The 19,755-nt window shown below is 49.8% G+C and overlaps 3 non-coding genes across 3 annotated transcripts; all 3 read right to left on the bottom strand.

The window, feature by feature from the left end:
• Window positions 1-2,877: 2,877 nt before the first annotated feature.
• LOC119401030 (U1 spliceosomal RNA) lies at window positions 2,878-3,040 on the bottom strand. The gene has a single exon (XR_005185369.1). It is a non-coding gene; the product is annotated as a U1 spliceosomal RNA (small nuclear RNA).
• A 5,042-nt stretch (window positions 3,041-8,082) lies between these two features.
• Window positions 8,083-8,246, bottom strand: LOC119401041 (U1 spliceosomal RNA). Its single transcript, XR_005185380.2, has one exon. It is a non-coding gene; the product is annotated as a U1 spliceosomal RNA (small nuclear RNA).
• Window positions 8,247-19,134: 10,888 nt separating this feature from the next.
• Window positions 19,135-19,298, bottom strand: LOC119401032 (U1 spliceosomal RNA). The gene has a single exon (XR_005185371.1). It is a non-coding gene; the product is annotated as a U1 spliceosomal RNA (small nuclear RNA).
• Window positions 19,299-19,755: the final 457 nt, after the last annotated feature.

Genomic DNA, 19,755 nt, shown 5'->3' with positions numbered 1-19,755 from the left:
GGGTACCACGGTTCTCCGTAGAATGATGAAAAATGACATAGTGGCTGCTTCCCTAATTCACAAAAATTATGAGTATCTATATCGTAGTGGGTTCCTCGCAAGTGCACTTCTATTGGTTGCCAAGGAGGCCCATAAGGCCCCTATGATCCATATCCTCAGGGTCTCAATAAAGTTCTTTCCCTCTCTCTTTCTCTTTCTCACGTTAACTTACGTTACATAGCGTGGTGGGAGAGTGAAATAACGCGAGCGTCACACAATGCGAATTTTAAATGCCAAGCATTTCTTAGCGGACCAAAGGTACTGCGACCGGTCTATCTATTCAGCCGCCTACGTCTGGGTGCTATGGTGGTCGCCTCCTTAACCTGGTGTATATCGAAATTGGCATAGGAATACATGAGTATAAGCGTAACATAATGTACATGTCGCGACATAAAAAAAAACTCACAGGGTCCCTCATGCATTCAACTAAGACGACTCGAAGGCGAAAGCCATCTTCCTTTTCTTCTCAGTCAATGTATTGATCCCGCCCCTCCACCCTCCGAAAGCTTTCCGCACATCACATGGTTTTGCAATGCTTCCGTGATCGGCCCACCATTGACGAAGTGATGATGTCATGTGATGACGTCATCATGTAGTCACTTTATGTGAAGTCATGATGACGTCACGAATTTTGGCTACCTGGGACGTCATCGCGTCATTATGACTTTAACAGCGTAGGTGTTGTAGCTCGCCGTAGTTTGTGCGGTGTTGCGAAAAACTACACGGGTGGGTGTGCGCCACGGGAATGGGACAAGCCCCACTAGCGAGCACAGAAGGTTCGAGCGTTAAACGAAAACTTCGCTCGGCGAAGCGCAGCAAGTGAAACACGTGAAAGGGAGAGAAAGAAAGAGAAAATAGAGAGAGACAAAGGAAGAGGGAGAGAGAAAAAAGAAGAGAGCGGAAGGAAGGAAGATAAACAGAAAATAGAGATAAAATAAAGAAATAAAGACATAAAAAGATGGAAAAACAGATAAAAGACATAGAAAGAGAGAGAAAGACATGAAAAAAAAACAGACGCAAAAAAAGACAAAGAAAGAGAGAAAACGAAGCAGAGAGAGAGAGAGGAAGAAGGTCAAGAAAGAGATTAAAAGATGGAAAGAGAGAGAAACCGAAAGAAATGGATAGATAAAGAAAGAAATGGAAAGCAACGGGTACAAAGTACAGATAGAAGAAATAGAAAGAAAGAAAGAAAGAAAGAAAGAAAGAAAGAAAGAAAGAAAGAAAGAAAGAAAGAAAGAAAGAAAGAAAGAAAGAAAGAAAGAAAGAAAGAAAGAAAGAAAGAAAGAAAGAAAGAAAGAAAGAAAGAAAGAAAGAAAGACAGTGCGAGTTGGAGGCTGCGGACATGTTAGGGCAGGGCCACCAGTTACCAGTTCCCTCGGTCTTCGCACCACTACCACGTAGCTGCCCCAATTTTTTTAAGACGTGCGTTATACAGGGTGGTCTGTAATATCATCCACCGTTTTCACAATGCCACGGCACATGCGTGCCCTTCATTAGTGGAAAAGTCGCAAAAAGCTTCCTGATCTTGAAGGCTTTCGTTCTGGCGATACCTGTTGTCCCGGCTCCTACAAAAAACCTACGAATACGGCAGAGGGCAGAACAGAAAAATGTAAAAGACGGATTGATGGGGTTTTACGCATACAGAAATATACCGTAATAAAGAGCAGCCACTCGAGCCGATTCGCGGCCGAGCAAGCAAGCTTCTGAACGACCGCCAGGTGGCGCGGCTTGCGTGCCTTTCTCTAACTAGAGAGAAAGAACAAAAATAAATAGTGGAGAAAATAAGGACATTGTACCTTAAGGGGCAGAGAACTGGGCTGTGAATTGATGTCTTTTTTTCTGTAAAAAGATTGATTTAATGGAAGTAGAAAATGCATTTGGCCAGCATAAAAAAGGTTTTTTTTTTGTCGTGCCTGGTGGCACGCGTCACCAGCCCCTTTACAAAGGGGACTGCTCATAGCATCCACGCATATATCCTACTCGTCAATCATGACCTGTACCAGTCGCATCAGGAGGACCACCGAACCGTGACATTGGCACTAAATTTTTGCGAAGGAAATATTTTACTGATGTCTACAATTCTCCACGCCGGCTCTGCAGAGGGCGTTTAATGCACTACTACAATAATCACTAAAGCCAACGCAGAAAGTGTTCTCTCTCTACGTGTATTTTGCGCCGGGGGTACAACGGATTCATTCATATGGTTTAGATAAACACGTATTCACATTGATCAAGCATGGGTGCGTAGCCCAGTGGTAAAAACACTCGCCTTCAGAGCAGGAGGGCGCTGTTTCAAATTCCCCGGAAATAAAGTCTTTCTCATTTTATTAATTTATTTCTTTAGGAGCCGTTTATCGTCCCAAATCTCGGAGGGCATTATCAGTCTGACCAGCCGCTCGCGGCGCTGAAAGCATGCGGTGGCTTGGCCTCAGGGCATTACGGGAGTGTCCCCTTTTTACGGAAAGTATATTTTCCCCCAAACCACAATGTGATTATGAGAGAGGCCGCAGTGGAGGGCTGGGTCTTTCAGCATGCACTTAATTTAAAACAGAGGCCTCTAGCATTTCGCCTCCATCTAAATGCGGCCTGTATTCGATCCCGCGACCTTCGTGCCAGCAGTCGATCAACGTTACCGCTCGACGACCAAGGCGACAGGGTCATGAGAAATGGCTTAGATACCAGAGCCAACCACGGACGACTCGGCTCTTGCAATAAGCATGCTCCGCTGCCCGCGCATTGTTGCCGCAGGAAGAAGGCCTTATTAGCGATGACATCTTATGACGACAGCTGCATGCCCCCCCTTACTGCAGTAGTTCTTACTTTCGATTTTAGCATGGAATGGGGCTGGCGCGTACGCCTAGCCCCACTACCAAAAATTACATGCCCCACCTACCCCGGTTTGGGGTAGTGGCGTGCTTCAGCCCACCGCAGTGCAATGGACAGGCCTCGGCACGGGACACCGGCCTGGATGATCACCGGGAGTCCGACACCAGGTAAGTATGCTAAAGAGCGCGTCAAGACAACTGGCCACTTCGAAAGACGCACCATGTGGCGTAGGTGGTGAATGTAAGTTTACATGTCACAGGAAACGCTGCTCAGCAACGAAATCGGGTGACAGTATTTACAACAACACAGAAGCCTCCTGCCTAGACATTTGTAATCCTAGTTCGCGCAGTTCCTGAAGAGTTTCGGTCATAACAGCAAAATTACGAGAAACATTCCGGTGACTATTGCACCAATCGAGTGATCCCTGCTCTTCTGTAGTCTCTGGCCCTCGCACGCCCCAAAATCGCAATCACCAGGCCTCAGCAGCGTGAGGCGACACTTTTCAGCACGAATGCAGTCAAGCGCATGAAGTTGGGCATGTTGGTAATGCATAACTGTTCAAATAGCGCGAAAATTTGCCACAGAACCATAGCGCAGGCTTCGTCCCTTCTCTTGTCCTGTGTCAAATTTTTTTGCGCTACGCGAACAGTTACGAATACAGGCGTTCAAGTCTGAGCCACACAACAGGAAGAGGCAGCCGCCAGGATCCAAGGACTTGCGACCGCCTGACCACAAGGGGAGCATCCCTCACCCCGTCGCTGGACTCGCCAGTACCGCTTTAGCACACCTCGGTGGTAAAGTGGTTACAGTGCTCGGCTGCTTACCCCAGAGGTGTCGGTTCGATGCCGGCCACGGCGGTAGCATTTCGATGGAGACGAAATGCGACCTCCAATATGGCGCTGCTGATCTCCAGTAAGCTGCAACTACGCATTATGTAATTGAACTGCAGGGGATTTCGCCGCATACGAGACTCCCTGCAGCAGCTATTCTCTGTTTCCTCCACACCTCCTGATATAGTCGCACTCCAAGAAGCCGGTACAAACGGATCACTTCCCGAATACGCTTTGGTCCCTAGTGACTTTACTCCAAACCCCAGGGTTACTACCTATGTCCAACATTCTGTACCACACACTTGTCGTTTACTAAGCTCTCTCGTAGTTCACACATTCCTCGAATTAATCCCGTCAGCTCACAGATCACATCCCCTTTTCATACTAAATTGGTACCTTTTTCCAATAATAATAATAATAATAATAATAATCATAATAATAATAATAATAATAATAATAATAATAATAATAATAATAATAATAATAATAATAATAATAATAGTTGGGGTTTTACGTTCCAAAACCACGATATGAAAATGAGGGACGCCGTACTGGAGGGCTCCGGATATTTTCACCATCTGGTGTTCTTTAACGTGCACCTAAATTAAGTACACGGGCCTCAAGCATTTTCGCCTCCATCAAAAATGCGGCCGCAGCGGCCACGATTTCATCCCGCGACGTTCGAGTCAGCAGTCGAGCACCATAACCACTAGACCACCGTGGCAGGTTACCTTTTTCAAGGCAACCGGTCACAGAATTAATCACTCTCGTTAGAGCCGCCCCCACGGCTGCAAAGAAGGACCGCCTGATTATCTTAGGAGACCTTATTCACACGCATGTAGACTGTTGATATATACGTACCAACAAGAGAGGGGAGGAATTATGCAACACCTTCCAGATGCAGGGCCCATCGATATACAATTATTTCAGTGCACCTACGCGAATCGGCAACAGTGTCAGCGCCGACACTAGCTCAGCCCTTACTTTCGGCCGCATTGTTCCCACGCCACCCTGGAAGAACTCGAATGAAACCCTGGGCAGTGATCAGCATATGATTACTGTAGAGATTGTCTTCGTCAAAAAACTTAGAACTTACCGTGTCCGGCAGAAGAGCTGGGATAATTTTCGTAATGTTAACACATCTACGATTTTTGACATAAACACCAGGGGCGTAGCCAAAGGGGGGGGGGGTTGGGGGGGGTCAAATTCCCACCGAAATTTTTCAGTTTTGCTTGCGTATATATACACGCACAGATACAAACGCACGCACGAACATACATAAAGTATGGTTGAACCCCCCCCCCCGAAAAAAATTTCTGGCTACGCCCCTGATAAACACTATGACTTCCATACAACACGAACAAATTATGGCTTTCAGAAGCTTTCGGTTATCATACCTCGTACCTTGAATATTTATCGACAAATCGATTTTCTAATAAGGAAATATTCAAACTGTACCATTCCTTCAAATGTGCTAAACAGTAGCTGAAATGTAGAAAAAGCTCTATAATCTTGCCTTGTCTTCTTCAGGTTACTTTGTCAAGATCTTTTATGCCTAATAAATTTTTACCAGCTGTTAATTGATGTCTTAAACTACTGCTATGTACATGTGACTGATTGGGTTCAACTGAAATTGAGGACGACGCAGCGAGCAATGGAAATGAAAATGATAGGTGTAACCTTTAGAGAGAAGAAGAGAGCAGAGGGTGTCAGGGAATAGACGGGTGTTAGGGACATCTTAGTCGAAATGAAGAAGAAGAAATGGACGTGGGCAGGGCATGTACCGCGTAGGCAAGATAACCACTGGTCAGTAAGAGTAACTGACTGGATTCCAAGAGAAGGCAGACGCGCGAGGGGCAGACAGAAAGTTAGGTGGGCAGATGAAATTAAGTTCGCTGGTATAACGTGGCAGCAGAAAGCAAAGAACCGGGTTGACTGGCGGAACATGCAGTGGGCGTAGTCAGGCTGATGATGACGATGATGTGACGGACTGCGAAGTAACCTATCTTCGTCTATGGCCTGTCATCTTCTCTGACATATGATAGACCCCATTCAAAGGAAAAAGGAAACGCGGTTGACATTCAAAAGGCTTGCCCATCAAAATCGGCGTAATCATCAGGCACTGCTACACCTACTCAAATCATCTTATACTGCTGCGGGCCTACCGATATCATATCCCCGCTACTGTGGTCCCGATCTGGAGGCCGATTCTGGAGGCCGAGGTCAGGCGGCCCTCCTAAGCTCGCGATCTCGATCCCTGGCAAGGACCAAATCACCAATGTCACGCTCAGGTACCTAGATGGTCGTTCTATTTCTATTCCCACCGATTACTTCATAGAGTGCTGGGAAAAGGGGGAGATGCCTGCTGAATGGGAGCATGCAAGCATAATATTTATCCATAAACCCAATAAACCCATGTCTACAATATCCATCCCAACTTCCTGACTTCATGCCTGGGCAAACTCTTTGTGCATGTCATCCTCACCGGTCTCACGCTCCACATAAAATCGCAGGGACTATATCCCCATAGCATAGCAGGATTTCGATCACACATCTTTGTGCGAAATCTGCACAGGACACTCTGTTGCAGATTTCACACGCCATCCTCAATGACATGGTATATGATACAAGAACGATTCTGGCCGTAGAGCTCACCGAAGCGTTTGACAGGGTTACGCATGGTGTGATACTGCAGGGTATCCAAGAGCTGCACTCAAGGCCTAGAGCCTATAACTATGTCCGGGCCTTCCTAAATGGACGCACCACTTCCCTGCATATATATGATTTTCGAACGCCCCCCTTCCCCGTTGGTAATACTGGCACTCCTCAGGGGGCGATATTATCCCCAGTCCCTTTCATATCACCTTGATCCCCCTGACAAAAGCTTGCAGTCGCATTGCACACTTGGGACATACACTTTACGCCGACTATATAACGGCTTGGATCACGTAGGGATCGTATGGTGACATCGAATCGACCCTTCAGGAAGCAACCACGGTTATAGCTACCCATGCGGCAAGCATTGGCCTTGAATGCTCCCCCACAAAGTCAGCACTCCTCATAATCCGACCACGCGGTGTCCCTACTTCCAACATCACGATTTATTTGCATAACACTCCCATACCGCAAACCCCACCCTCCGAATTCTTGGCCTGTACTTGCAGGACACGAAAAAAAAACGTTAAGCTGGAGGCACTAAGGCATTCCACTTACTCCGTCGTCCAGCTTCTTAGACGGGCTTGACACTCACGAGCAGGTCTAGACAAAACAGACGACCTCAAGGTGATACAGGCCTTTGCGCTTAGTCTCATATTCTATGCCTCTCCTTACTTGAGCCTATGCTGCACGGACAAAGATAAAATCAAAGCACTAATGCGCATGGCTACAAAAGCAGCGCTTAATCTCCCAAAGGATACTAGCACGGATATGCTCCTAAAAGTGGGAATGCATAACACAATACAAGAACTGATAGATGCACATAGATAACCGCAGTATATACCTTCGCCTGGCTCGGTCCGAAACAGGGCGGCATATAGTGGATTCGCTCGGAATTCGTACACCCGCACACACAACGCAGAATTAGCCTCGCTCCATCGCGCCATGCACGCCATGGTTATCATCAAACCCTTACCCGAATCCGGTGGCCTACAGCCGTTATTACCCCGACCAATACGATGGCAAATGCCAGCTATGCAGGGAACGGGCGAATCTGCGACACATTCTGTGGGCTTGCCCTCAGGCGTCCCTACAGGGTCGCAATATAAATAATGATGAACAGTGGGAGGCCTTACTGCTAAGCTCGGATCCGGAAGAGCAACTCTGGGCCGTCCAGCTGGCCGAAAACGCCGCCAGGACCCAAAAGCTACTGGCCGCCGTTTAGGCGGGGACCTGTTACCCAAACCGCTGGACCCAATAAAGTTATTTCTCTCTCTCCCTAGAAACGTTAACCCAAAGTACCACCAATTACGCCGCGTCGCGTGAGGCGTAACTCTCCATAGGCAATATGGAAAGGATGTGCAGTGGGTAAATGCGGCGTGTTGTCGAGACGTTCGGTAGCTGTAGCTTATCATCCTTTAGCTTATCGAAATGCGGTCGGTATTCGATACCGCGACCTTCGGGTCAGCAGCCGAGCAACGTAATCACTAGACCACCAAGGCGAGCACAGGGTGATCTGAGAAATGGCTTAGATGCTAGAGCCAACCACGGAAGACTCAGACTTCCTCAGCTCTGGTGCCAGGGCATTGATGAAGCAGGTACAAGTCATCATCAGCGATGACATCCTACGACGACAGCTGCATGTTCCCCCTTACTGCAGTAATTTAGAATAACAGAGAGCTGAGGTAGTTGGTAAGTGTTCCGTAGTTCTTGCTTTTGATTTTAGCATGGAAGGGGGCTGGCGCGTACGCCGAGCCCCGCTGCCAAAAATTACATGCCCCATCTGCCCCGGTTTGGGGTAGTGGCGTGCTTCAGCCCACCGCAGTGCAATGGAAAAGGCCTCGGCACGGGACACCGGCCTGGATGATCACCGGGAGTCCGACACCAGGTAAGTATGCGAAAGAATGCGTCAAGACACCGAGTCACTTAGGAAGGTGCACCATGTGGCGTAAGTGGTGAACGCAGCTTGACGTGTCACAGGAGACGCTGTTAAGCAACGAAATTGCGCGAGAGGACTTACAACAACATAGAAGCCCTGGGCCTACCGAACTCTAATCCTAAATAGCGCTGTTTTTCAACGGTGGCTTTTATCATACCGAAATTACAAGGAACATTCCGTGGCTGTTGTCCCAGTCGCGCGATCTCTATCCTTTTGTGGAGTCGCCCTGGAATGCCCCAAAATCGTAATCACCAGCGTTTGCAAATCACTACTACTGAGCAATGTGAGGCGACGCTTTTCAGCATGGATGCAGGCGTGCAGGTCCGAGTCGCGCAGCGGTCAGAGGCAGCCGCCAGGATCCAAGGACGTCTGACCGCCTGACCATAAGTGGAGCATCCCTCACCCCCCCCCCCCCCAACTGGACTCGTCAGTATCACTGCAGTGCTCCTCGGTGCTACAGTGGTTACGGTGCTCAGCTGCTGACCCGAAGGCTGTATGTTCGCCCCGGGCCGCGGCGGTCGCATTTCGATGGCGGCGAAATGTTGGAGGCCCGCGTGCCGTTCGATGTCAGTGCACGTCCAAGAACACTATAGGGTCGGAATTTCCGGAGCCGTTTACTACGGCGTGCCTCATAATGATAGTATTACGTGAAGGCACACAGGGAAGCAGTGCGTATTTACAATGTATTTACACAACGCTTAAGCGTTAGACAAGATGGCGGAGAGCGTGCCGCACACAGCAACATCACGTCGTCTTCTTTGGTGCCTTCCTTGCTTCAGCAGTGTGAAACATTCTTGTAACATGACCCCCGGGTGGTGAAGCACCGTCTCGGTGCTTTCTATGGTGTTGCTGAGCGGTAGAGCTTAAGGCGGGACACATGAACAGTGTCTGTAGGCAGCGAAACGGAGGCAGATGTATACTCGAGTGGGCCTATCTCGTAAGTGACATCGGTCACCTGGCGCAATACACGATATGGGCCCGAGTATCGGGAAAGCAGTTTTTCAGAAAGTCCAACACGCCGAGTCGGGGTCCACAACAGCACAAGTGAACCCGGGGTAAAAGAAACGTCGCGATGATGGGCGTCGTAACGCTGCCTCTGGTGGTCTTGCGAAGCTAAAATGCGCTGACGAGCGACTTCTCGTGCTTCGCGAGCTCTGGTGATAGCGTCACGGGCGTATTCGGTCGGCGCATCGACGGCTGCCGGAAAGATGGTGTCAAAAGGTAAAGTTGGGTCGCGGCCAAACAAAAGATAGAAAGGTGAAAAACCAGCGGTATCGTGGCGTGAGGAATTATATGCAAATGTAACAAAGGGCAATGCAACGTCCCAGTCATGGTGGTCGGAGGAGACGTACATAGAGAGCATATCAGTTAAAGTCCGGTTGAATCGTTCAGTCAGTCCATTAGTTTGTGGGTGGTAGGCCGTCGTAAACTTATGTTTCGTCTCGCAGGAGCGAAGCAGGTCATCAATAACTCTGGAGAGGAAATAGCGTCCACGATCTGTGAGGAGTTGGCGTGGGGCACCATGATGAAGGATGACGTCGTGCAGGAGGAAATCGGCGATATCCGTGGCACAGCTGGTTGGTAGAGCTCGTGTAATGGCGTACCGGGTTGTGTAATCCGTCGCGACAGCTATCCACTTGTTTCCGGAAATAGATGCAGGAAAAGAACCTAGGAGGTCCAGGCCAACTCGGAAGAACGGGTCAGAGGGAACATCAAGTGGCTGGAGGAGTCCGGCGGGACTCATAGGAGGTTTCTTCCGGCGTTGGCACTGGTCGCATGCGGCGACGTAGCGGCGGACGGAACGATGAAGGCAGGGCCAGTAAAATCGACGTTGTACACGATCGTACGTCCGAGAAACACCCAGGTGACCGGCAGTGGGGGCGTCATGTAGCTGGCCGATAACGCTCGCACGTAGATGAGAAGGTACGACAAGGAGCAGTTCGCGTCCATTGGTGTGAACGTTGTGACGGTACAATGTGCCGTCCTTAAGCACAAACAGTCGGGTAGACGGATCGGGTGTCGGAGAATTCAGCTTCTCAATTATGTCACATAAGACGGGATCTCGACGCTGTTCATCACGGATGTTGCGTAAAGCGGATATGGAGAGTACACATGGTGGCACTTCATCCAAATCCTCAGGAGGGTCCACTGGATTGCGGGACAAGCAGTCAGCGTCATGGTGTAAGCGGCCAGATTTGTAACACACGGAGTAGTTATATTCTTGGAGTCGGAGTGCCCAGCGACCAAGACGCCCAGTGGGATCCTTCAAAGAAGAGAGCCAACAGAGTGCGTGGTGATCGGTTGTGACGGTGAAATGTCGACCATGCAAGTAGGGCCGAAATTTGCCTACCGCCCAAACGAGTGCAAGACACTCCCTTTCGGTGATTGAGTAGTTCTGCTCGGCTGCGGAGAGGAGACGGCTGGCATAGGCGATAACACGGGCGCACCCGGTTTGATGCTGGACCAATACAGCACCGATTCCGTGGCCGCTGGCGTCGGTGCGGACTTCTGTTGGGGCGGAAACGTCGAAATGAGCCAGAATAGGTGGTGTGGTTAGCAACGTGATGAGTGTAGAGAACGCCGTAGCCTGCGTAGTGCCCCAGGAGAACGGGACATCTTTCTTCAGTAAGTCTGTGAGAGGGCGTGCGACGTCCGCAAAATTGTTCACAAAACGTCGAAAGTACGAGCAGAGACCGAGAAAGCTGCGGACATCCTTCGTGCAGGTCGGGACGGGGAAGTTCTGCACGGCTCGAACTTTATCAGGATCAGGGCGTACGCCAGAGGAGTCGACAAGATGGCCCAACATGGTTAGTTGTTGTCGTCCGAAGTGACACTTTGACGAGTTCAGTTGGAGACCGGCATTGCGAAAAACAGAAAGGATGGAGGAAAGACGTTCGAGGTGCGTTTCAAAGGTCGGGGAAAAGACTATAACGTCGTCAAGGTAACACAGGCAAATTGACCACTTGAACCCGCGCAAGAGAGTGTCCATCATCCGCTCGAAGGTGGCCGGAGCGTTGCATAACCCGAAAGGCATTACCTTAAACTGGTAAAGGCCGTCTAGTGTCACAAATGCGATCTTTTCGCGGTCCATGTCGTCGACAGCAATCTGCCAGTATCCTGACCGAAGGTCGATGGAGGAAAAGTACTTAGCGCCGTGGAGGCAATCCAGGGCGTCGTCAATGCGCGGTAGCGGGTACACGTCTTTTTTAGTGATCTTGTTCAGATGTCGGTAGTCTACGCAGAATCTCCAACTGTTGTCCTTCTTCTTGACAAGAACTACAGGGGAAGCCCATGGGCTAGAGGATGGCTCAATTATGTCTTTGGCGAGCATCTTGTCGACTTCCTTTTGAATTATGTGGCGCTCAGTTGGAGATACGCGGTATCGCCTTCGATGGACCGGAGGGGCATCGCCGGTGTTAATGCGGTGCTTCACAGCACAGGTTTGCCCTAGTGGACGGTCACAAAAGTCAAATACGTCCCAGTATGATTGAAGGAGGCCAAAGAGCGCGTCAGCTTGGTGCAGCAAAAGGTCTGGCGCGATCATTTTTTCCACATCAGGAGACGGACTTGCTAGAGAAGACCGGACAGGCTTGTAGTTGGAGCGAGCAATATCATAGGGGGACAAAGCTGAGATAACGCATTCGTCAGAGGGCGTCAGCAAGGCGAGGGCAATTCCACGTGGGAGCACTTGTGGACACAGAGCAAAATTGAGCACAGGAATGCAAGCACGGTTTTCACGCAAGTGAATAACAGTGTGCGGAAAAGTAACACTGTGCGTCAAGAGAATGGACGTGATGGGCGCGAGCACATAGTCGCCATCAGGTACAGGTGGCGAGGGCGCTACGGCGATGCGGGTCACTGTTTGCGGTGACAAACGGACATGTTCAGCAGAGCACAGACGACCTCGGGCGACAGTGGGCGGATCAGTCGGACACGGCAGGTCAAGTTGCACAGTACCAGCTGAACCATCAATAAGGGCGGAATGGGCAGACAGAAAATCAAGACCGAGGATAACATCATTGGTGCAGTGGGTGAGAACGGTGAAGAGAACGGAAGTTTGGTGGCCGGCAATAGTAACGCGCGCTGTGCAGACGCCAATGACGGTAGCTGCACCGCCGTCAGCAACACGAACACTGCGTGAAGGGGCTGGAGTGAGGACTTTCTTTAAACGGTCACGGATATTAGAGCTCATAACAGAAATATGGGCGCCAGTGTCAACCAAAGCTGTAACAGGTATACCGTCCACTTCAACATCGATCAGGTTCTGATTGGTAGGGAGCGTCAACAGAGGAATTTGAGGGCAGGTCGTACCAGCAGCGTCACCTCCAGGAGCTGCACCCGTTAGTTTCCCGAAGGAAAGCGTCGGGTGTAGGACGGGGACGAGGAACGACGTGGCGGAGGGGACTGGGAAACTCTACGTCGTGGGGAAGACGAACGGCTGTACTGGGCGGTGGTCGTAGTGGTCGGGACGTAATTTGCTGAGTCGTCGCGGCGTGGCGGTACTTGGTTAGAAGTACGGGCTGATGAGTGGAAGTTGTTGAAGCTTGTCCGCGATGGAGAGGTCCAAGTGCTTCGGCAATGACGCGAAATGTGTCCCACTCGTTCGCATCGAAAGCAAATGGGCCTGTCGTCAGGCGTCCTCCACGCATTTGGGTCACGGTTACTCGGAGCAGGGCGGCGGTAGTAGGCGGAGGGGGGGCTCAAGGTAGGCGGAGTGACCACGTCGGGACGGTGCACAGAGCAGATCGTCTGAAGGCCCGCGTTTGCCAGTTCTTGGCGCACAACCGTCTGTATGAGGGATATGGTCGGCTGAGGATCACTGGGTGCCAGGGCTCTCAAGGGTGCGGGTGATATAGCTTCAATTTCGCGTCGAACGATTCTGGTAATGTCACCGGACAGGGGGGTGGGTTGGGTCTCTATACGAAGGTCCTCACACGTTGATGTCGCAGCAGTGTTAGGAAGACGGGCGAAGTGGTGGGCAATGCGACGGCTTTTAGCCTCTTCGAAGCGTCGGCACTCAGTGATGACATCTTGGACGGTCGAACAGCCTCTGAACACAAGGAGGTTAAATGCATCGTCCGCGATGCCCTTGAGCACGTGCGCTACCTTGTCAGCTTCTGCCATGGTGGTATCAACCTTACGGCAAAGGGTCAAGACATCCTGAATATACGCCAGGTACGACTCCGTGGACATCTGGACACGCATACCAAGTTCTCTCTTGGCGGCCCGCCTGGAGCCGGCAGATTGGCCAAACACCTCGCGTAACTTGGTCTTACATACGCTCCAGCTTGTGAGCTCTTCAACGTTGTTGTTGAACCATGCCTTGGCCGTTCCTTTCAAGTAAAATATAAGGTTTGCCAGCATCAAGGTTGGGTCCCACCTGTGATTTTCGCTCACGAGCTCGTAGAGTTGAAGCCACTCATCTACGTCCTCGCCGTCAGTGCCCGAAAAGTTGCCAGGATCACGGGGTGGAGCGGCCACAATGACCACAGGCGAGGTGGGCGCTGTTGATACGGTGGGCGCGGCTGTTGACGCAGGATCCCTGCCGGTAGACATGCTTGAATTGGCGACTTGGCGGCCGCTGCGGAGCTCCGTTGTGCGTTGCTGCCCCGCACCTCCACCAAAATATTACGTGAAGGCACACAGGGAAGCAGTGCGTATTTACAATGTATTTACACAACGCTTAAGCGTTAGACAAGATGGCGGAGAGCGTGCCGCACACAGCAACATCACGTCGTCTTCTTTGGTGCCTTCCTTGCTTCAGCAGTGTGAAACATTCTTGTAACAATATTAAGGCGAAAGCCTGACATGCCTCATCAAACGCGAAAATTGACCGTCGGCGGCGTCGGCCTCAACACGAGTCATGCAAACAATCGTCATCAGGGGATGACCTCATCATATGAAGTCATTCTGGCGTCCCAGATCGCCAAATTTTGTGCCGTCATCATAACGTAACTGTGACGTCACATTACGTCATCGCTTAGGTGGGCCGATCACGGAGGCGGTGCAAAACCACGTTAGGCGCAGAAAAAGTTTTTATTTGGGGGGGGGGGGGCGCTGGGGGGAGGACCAATACGTCGACTGAGAAGAAAAGGAAAAGGAATATGGCTTTTGTCTTCGAGTCCTCTTATAGGCGAACGCATAAGGGCCCCTATGAGTTCTTGTATCTTACAAATAAGTAAATAATGACGCCGTGGCTTCGGCACGTAAAATCTCAGATACTATTATTTATCGGATCCATTTTAATGCGGCACTGAATAAAAGCGTTTCCTCCTCCTCCTTTTCCTTCTCGACTCAGGCGGAAACATGAGTCATCCGGAGTTTAGAGTCATGGTCTCTTGTCCGTTGCCAGAACACGTTTTCACGTATAAAGAAATGAAGACACGAAAGATGTATCACACCAACTGACAAAAACAAAGGAATTAAGGAAAAATTGGAAACCATTTCCCCCTGTGAAGCTGTTTAGCACACGTTACTGAGGCCGTGCAGAGAGGTGACACAGAACTTTCGACAGAGATGCGAACCCATTTACTGTCTGGATCGGCATCGGTCGCATCAATAATAATATCTGGGATTTTACGTCCCAAAACCACGATATGGTTATGAGAGACGCCGTTGTGTAGGGCTGCGGAAATTTCGACCATCTGGTGTTCTTCAACGTGCACTGACATCGCACAGTGGACGAGCCTCTAGCATTTCGCCTCCATCGAAATGCAACCGCCGCGGGCGGGATCGAACCCGCGACCTTCAAGTAAGCAACCGAGCACCATAACCACTGCTCCACCGTGAAACCTTGACATTGATATTCTCCTCTATTAATAAACATATGATGGTGAAAATAAGCGACATTACAGCTCTCAGAGTACAGTTTATCAATGTAAACCAATTCATTGTTTCACCTTAGTTTAAAGGGCCATCGGGTGACCCCCGAGATAACATGTTTGGCATCAACTTTTCGCAAAACCGGAATGTTCCCGATGTTCACTATTATCCATGCCGGCTTTACATCTTCTCCCGCAGAGGGTCTTTATTCCACCTCCGCGACGCATTAGTACGGTTCAGCTATATTTTAAGGCGAAAGCCTTAGATCTCTCATCAAACGCGAAATTTGACCATCGGCGTCCCGCGTCGGCGTCGTTTCGCGTCCGGCGGCATCGGGAACGAGTGATTCAAAAAATCATCAAGTGATGAAGTCACCATATGAGGTCATCACACACCGTCGTAGCTTGGTCAAATGTGGTCCGATCACGGAGGCAAAGTAAAACCAGGTGAGGTGCCTCCGATCTTGGAGGCAGTGCAAAACCACGTCAGATGCAAAAAGCTTTCGAAGGGTGGCGGGGCAGCATCACTGCATCGACTGAGAAGAATTAGAAGATGGCTTTCGCCTTCGAGTCGTCTTAAGCGAATGCATGAGGGACCCTGTGAGTGTTTTTGTTTTTTGTACAAGCATGGGTGCGTGGCCCAGTTTTATACGTTCTTCGATCTGTTCACCTTGAAGAACAAGAACATCATGAAAGTGTTCCAGACTGGTTAGCTCATGTAGAGATCCTCTTACACCTGTAACTCACCTGTAGGCTGGTGTTTTTGATGCGATCAATGATTTTGTTGTAAGTAGTGTTTCACAATTAACGCGATAGCGTTAAAGGGCTCGTTCCGCAGAAAATTCCGGTGTCGGCGTCGTTGGTGGTTAGTGAAAAATCGGCGTTGTCCGCAGTGAAAAATTACGATGGATGCCATTAATAAAAAGCATCCGTACGAGGTTGAATCGAGCCTAGGCCTTCCGCGTGGCAAGCAGGTGTTTTACCATAGAGCCAGGCCACTGCTCAAACTGTTACGGGGGGAAAAAAATTCTAAACTAATGACATGGAGCGCCAGAAGTCTCACCTAATGGCAAAAGCGTAGAATCGTATAAGCGTCAGAACATGTCAATTGCTACGCGAGTTGGTGGTTTAAAGGCCCACCATTACAAAGCTTTCAGGCATAATTAATGATCATCAGCAGCGACAGTATCAACAAATTGTGCAGTAGCCCATGTTGCCTTACGGACGCGTAGTGGATACTTCGCCAATTCGCAAGAGGAAGAATTATGGCGTAGTGGGCACTTCGCAACCGTACTTAATTTTTTTTTTTCGAAAGCATATGCGAACTTGCTTCGTGTGTACAGTCTAATAATGATCGGTGACATGGTCCACGGATCCAGCCGTCGAGGTCGGGTGGTCGGTCAGGCCTGAGGCCCGTCGCACGGAGGTGGCGAAGACGGCTGAGTTTAGGCCTTTGCAAGTTCACAGCAAGTGTGTGGCAGTCACATCGCGGACTGGGGCGTCACAAAATGGGCACCATGTACCTGCAGTTCATCGTACCTGCAGTTGGCATTCTAGGTTAACTTGAAACAGCCTGGTCTGCGCGCACAAACGTTCCTCTCCTTCCGGCACGGTCGACGTTTCCACCTAGAAGCGATGCCAGACACGTGATTGAGAAGGCGATGCGAACGGGGCCCATTACGCAGTCGCGTTGTCCTCTTGACGGTGAAGCTCAAGTGTCGTCCACTGTTTGTTCGAGGCATGTCAAAAATAGGCAATAGAAAAGAAGTCTGTGTAGCCCAGTGGTTAGAACACTCGCCTTCGCAGCGTAGGGGCGCGGGTGCGAATCCAGCCCCGCCGGGGAAGCTTACGTTGTTTCATTTATTTATTTATGATACTTGTAGTTCATGTTGTTCTGATATATTCACTTGAATGCAGAACTATGAGAACCTGACCATTTTAAGGCGAATGACGGGTCTGGTCAGCAAGCCACTATCAAGGTGGCGTTGCGAGGTGCGGAAAATATTACTTGAGCGCGCGATCAGCGCGTCCACATCGTCTTGCGGCGCGCGCGTGAGTAAAAAAAAAAACCTTTTTTTAACGTAAATATCACGCGACCGCGCGAAATAATCCCGTCTTTGCGGCATTCTCGCAATATAAAGTTCCCGGTAAGACAGCCGCACCTGATGGCTTTTGCCTTCGAGTCGTCTTAGGCGAATGCACAAAGCAACCTTTGAGTTGTTAAGAGGTGCATCATAAAGGGTCGCCCTATGAGAAATTCCTTAGATAAAAAAATCAGCAGATCCCACGTACCGTGGGAATCGATGTTATGTGAAGCATGCGCGGGATGGTTACTGTGGCGTAATTTTGCATGTCGAGCGAAACGTTACGGAATGACGCTAGAGAAATGTGGAAGTGGTATAAACACACTGATATGCTGAAGAGTCGCATATGTATTATATAATCAGTTGTTTACAGTTGCGCAACGATGCCAACAGCAACATGGGTGTTACCAACACCAGACGCGGTAAGCTGATATGTAGTGCTTATATTCTTCAATACTGGACAGCGCGAATCCGAACAGGACAAAGAACGAACACAGATGCACGGGTTACTCGCAACTAAGCTTCATTCAGGAAAGTTCCCCCGGATATTCACACAGCCGAGGGCAAACGCAGCCGCACTGCACGTATGTTACAGTCACAGCTGCAGTTATTACAGTTGCGTTACAGTTGTTATGCTTATACTTGTCCGTTATGACGGAGAACGCACGCACGTTTCACGAACTCGTGTGCATGTGTAGAAGGTGTTCTTGACAGTTCTTGAACGACGTCATCATCACCGTGATCAGTGAGCACAAGCAGCTGGACCGGACTTGTTAATTGGATCCGTTCGTGATCGCGGGTACGATGGGTCTAAGTGTAATGAAGTGTGAGGTATAGTACAGCTGGTGGAAATCCTGGATGTCTCTTACGATGAAATGATCTATGACGCCTCCTGTCCTGCACGTGGCAGCGAGGTCTTTTGATGCCCTGTCCACATTCAAGCCGTCTTTCACGCAGTATAAAGACCAGGCGTTGCTGGGTCTTGATAAATCAATGTTGAAGTCACCGGTAATGATGAGAGGCCTGGTTCTCTCGGCAGATTTATTGTAGGAAGCATTGACCCCGGTTTTTGCGTAATCGACGTGGTTCACGTTGCGTACCACGTGAACGAGTGCATAGTAGTTGAGCGTCTTCCAGGGGTGTTCTGTCTTCAGCTTCCTCACTTTCCTTGTGTCCGTCACGGTGGCGTAGCGGTGACGGTGCTCGGCTGCTGACCCGAAAGTCGCGGGTTCGATCCCGGCCGCGGCGGTCGCATTTCGATGGAGGCAAAATGCTAGATGCCCGTGTACTGTGTGACCTCGGTGCACGTTAAAGAATACCATATGGTCAAAGTTCCGAAGCCCTTCGCTACGGCCTCTCTCATAATCATATCATGGTTTTGGGACATAAAAGCCCTACAATTATTAGTATTATCACTTTCCTTGCGTTTCAGTGTGTGTTCGCGTTTACTGTGTTGGTTGAGACTTTGTATCACCTGTGGCGCATACCCGCATAGCATAAACTCTGGTATGCGGGTATGTGCCACACGTGACTGAGAGAAAGGGTTTCATGTCGTACGCGACAGGTATTTTACGTTATTCATGTCATGACCAGTGAATCGTGTTCACCATACACTGATCCCCTGCTATTCCAATTTTGGTATATTAGAAGTTATGGAGAGGACCAGGGGAGCGCCCAGATGTAGGCGGCTAGATAGATAGATAGATAGATAGATAGATAGATAGATAGATAGATAGATAGAAACGCTCAAAGTGCCTGAGGTTCGATAAGAAATGCTTCGCATTAGATAGAGCTAACCACTGCCGACTCTTTTAAAACTTGCACGGACCCAACGTCCTCAACTCGCGCGTCCGGGTGCGTGCTTTTCGATACCGCAATCAATAACGTTAGCTGTTTCCCCCTCGAACAACTCGCAAGTTCTGATTTTGGATTTCACATGGTAGGGGCTGGCGCGTACGCCTAGCCCCACTACCAAAAATTACATGCCCCACCTACCCCGGTTTGGGATAGTGGCGTGCTTCAGCCCTCCGCAGTGCAATGGAATAGGCCTCGGCACGGGACACCGGCCTGGATGATCACCGGGAGTCCGGCACCAGGTAAGTATGCTGATGAGCGCTTCGAGACACCGGGCCATTTTTAAAGACGCACGATGTGGCATCGGTGGTGTACAGCACTTCACGTGCAACAGGAAACGCTTCAAAGCAACGAAGTAGTTCGACAGGACAAATAACAACACGGAAGTTTTCTGCGAGCACAACTATAATCCTAGTTTACAAAGTTCTTCACTAATAAAGCTCATAGTAACGAAATTACGGGAAACGTTCCGGTGACCGTTGTGAAAGTAGAGCTACCTATGCTTTTTATGGTGTTGCCCTCGCGTGCCCCGATTTCGCGATTCTCACGCGGCGGAGGGGCAAGGCCTCTTTATCCCGACGTGGGAGTGGCCCGCTGCGCGCTAATAGCGCGCGTCGAAGGACCTCAATAAAGTCATTCATCCATCCATCCATAACGTGAAAATCGCTACTCCTCAGCAGTGGGATCCTACGCTTTTCAGAGCTCGG

The sequence above is a fragment of the Rhipicephalus sanguineus genome, chromosome 7, assembly GCF_013339695.2.
Source record: "Rhipicephalus sanguineus isolate Rsan-2018 chromosome 7, BIME_Rsan_1.4, whole genome shotgun sequence".
In the NCBI taxonomy this organism is placed as follows: domain Eukaryota; kingdom Metazoa; phylum Arthropoda; class Arachnida; order Ixodida; family Ixodidae; genus Rhipicephalus; species Rhipicephalus sanguineus.
The sequence above is the reverse complement of the archived record's forward strand: the minus strand, read 5'-3'. Positions and strand labels throughout refer to the sequence as shown.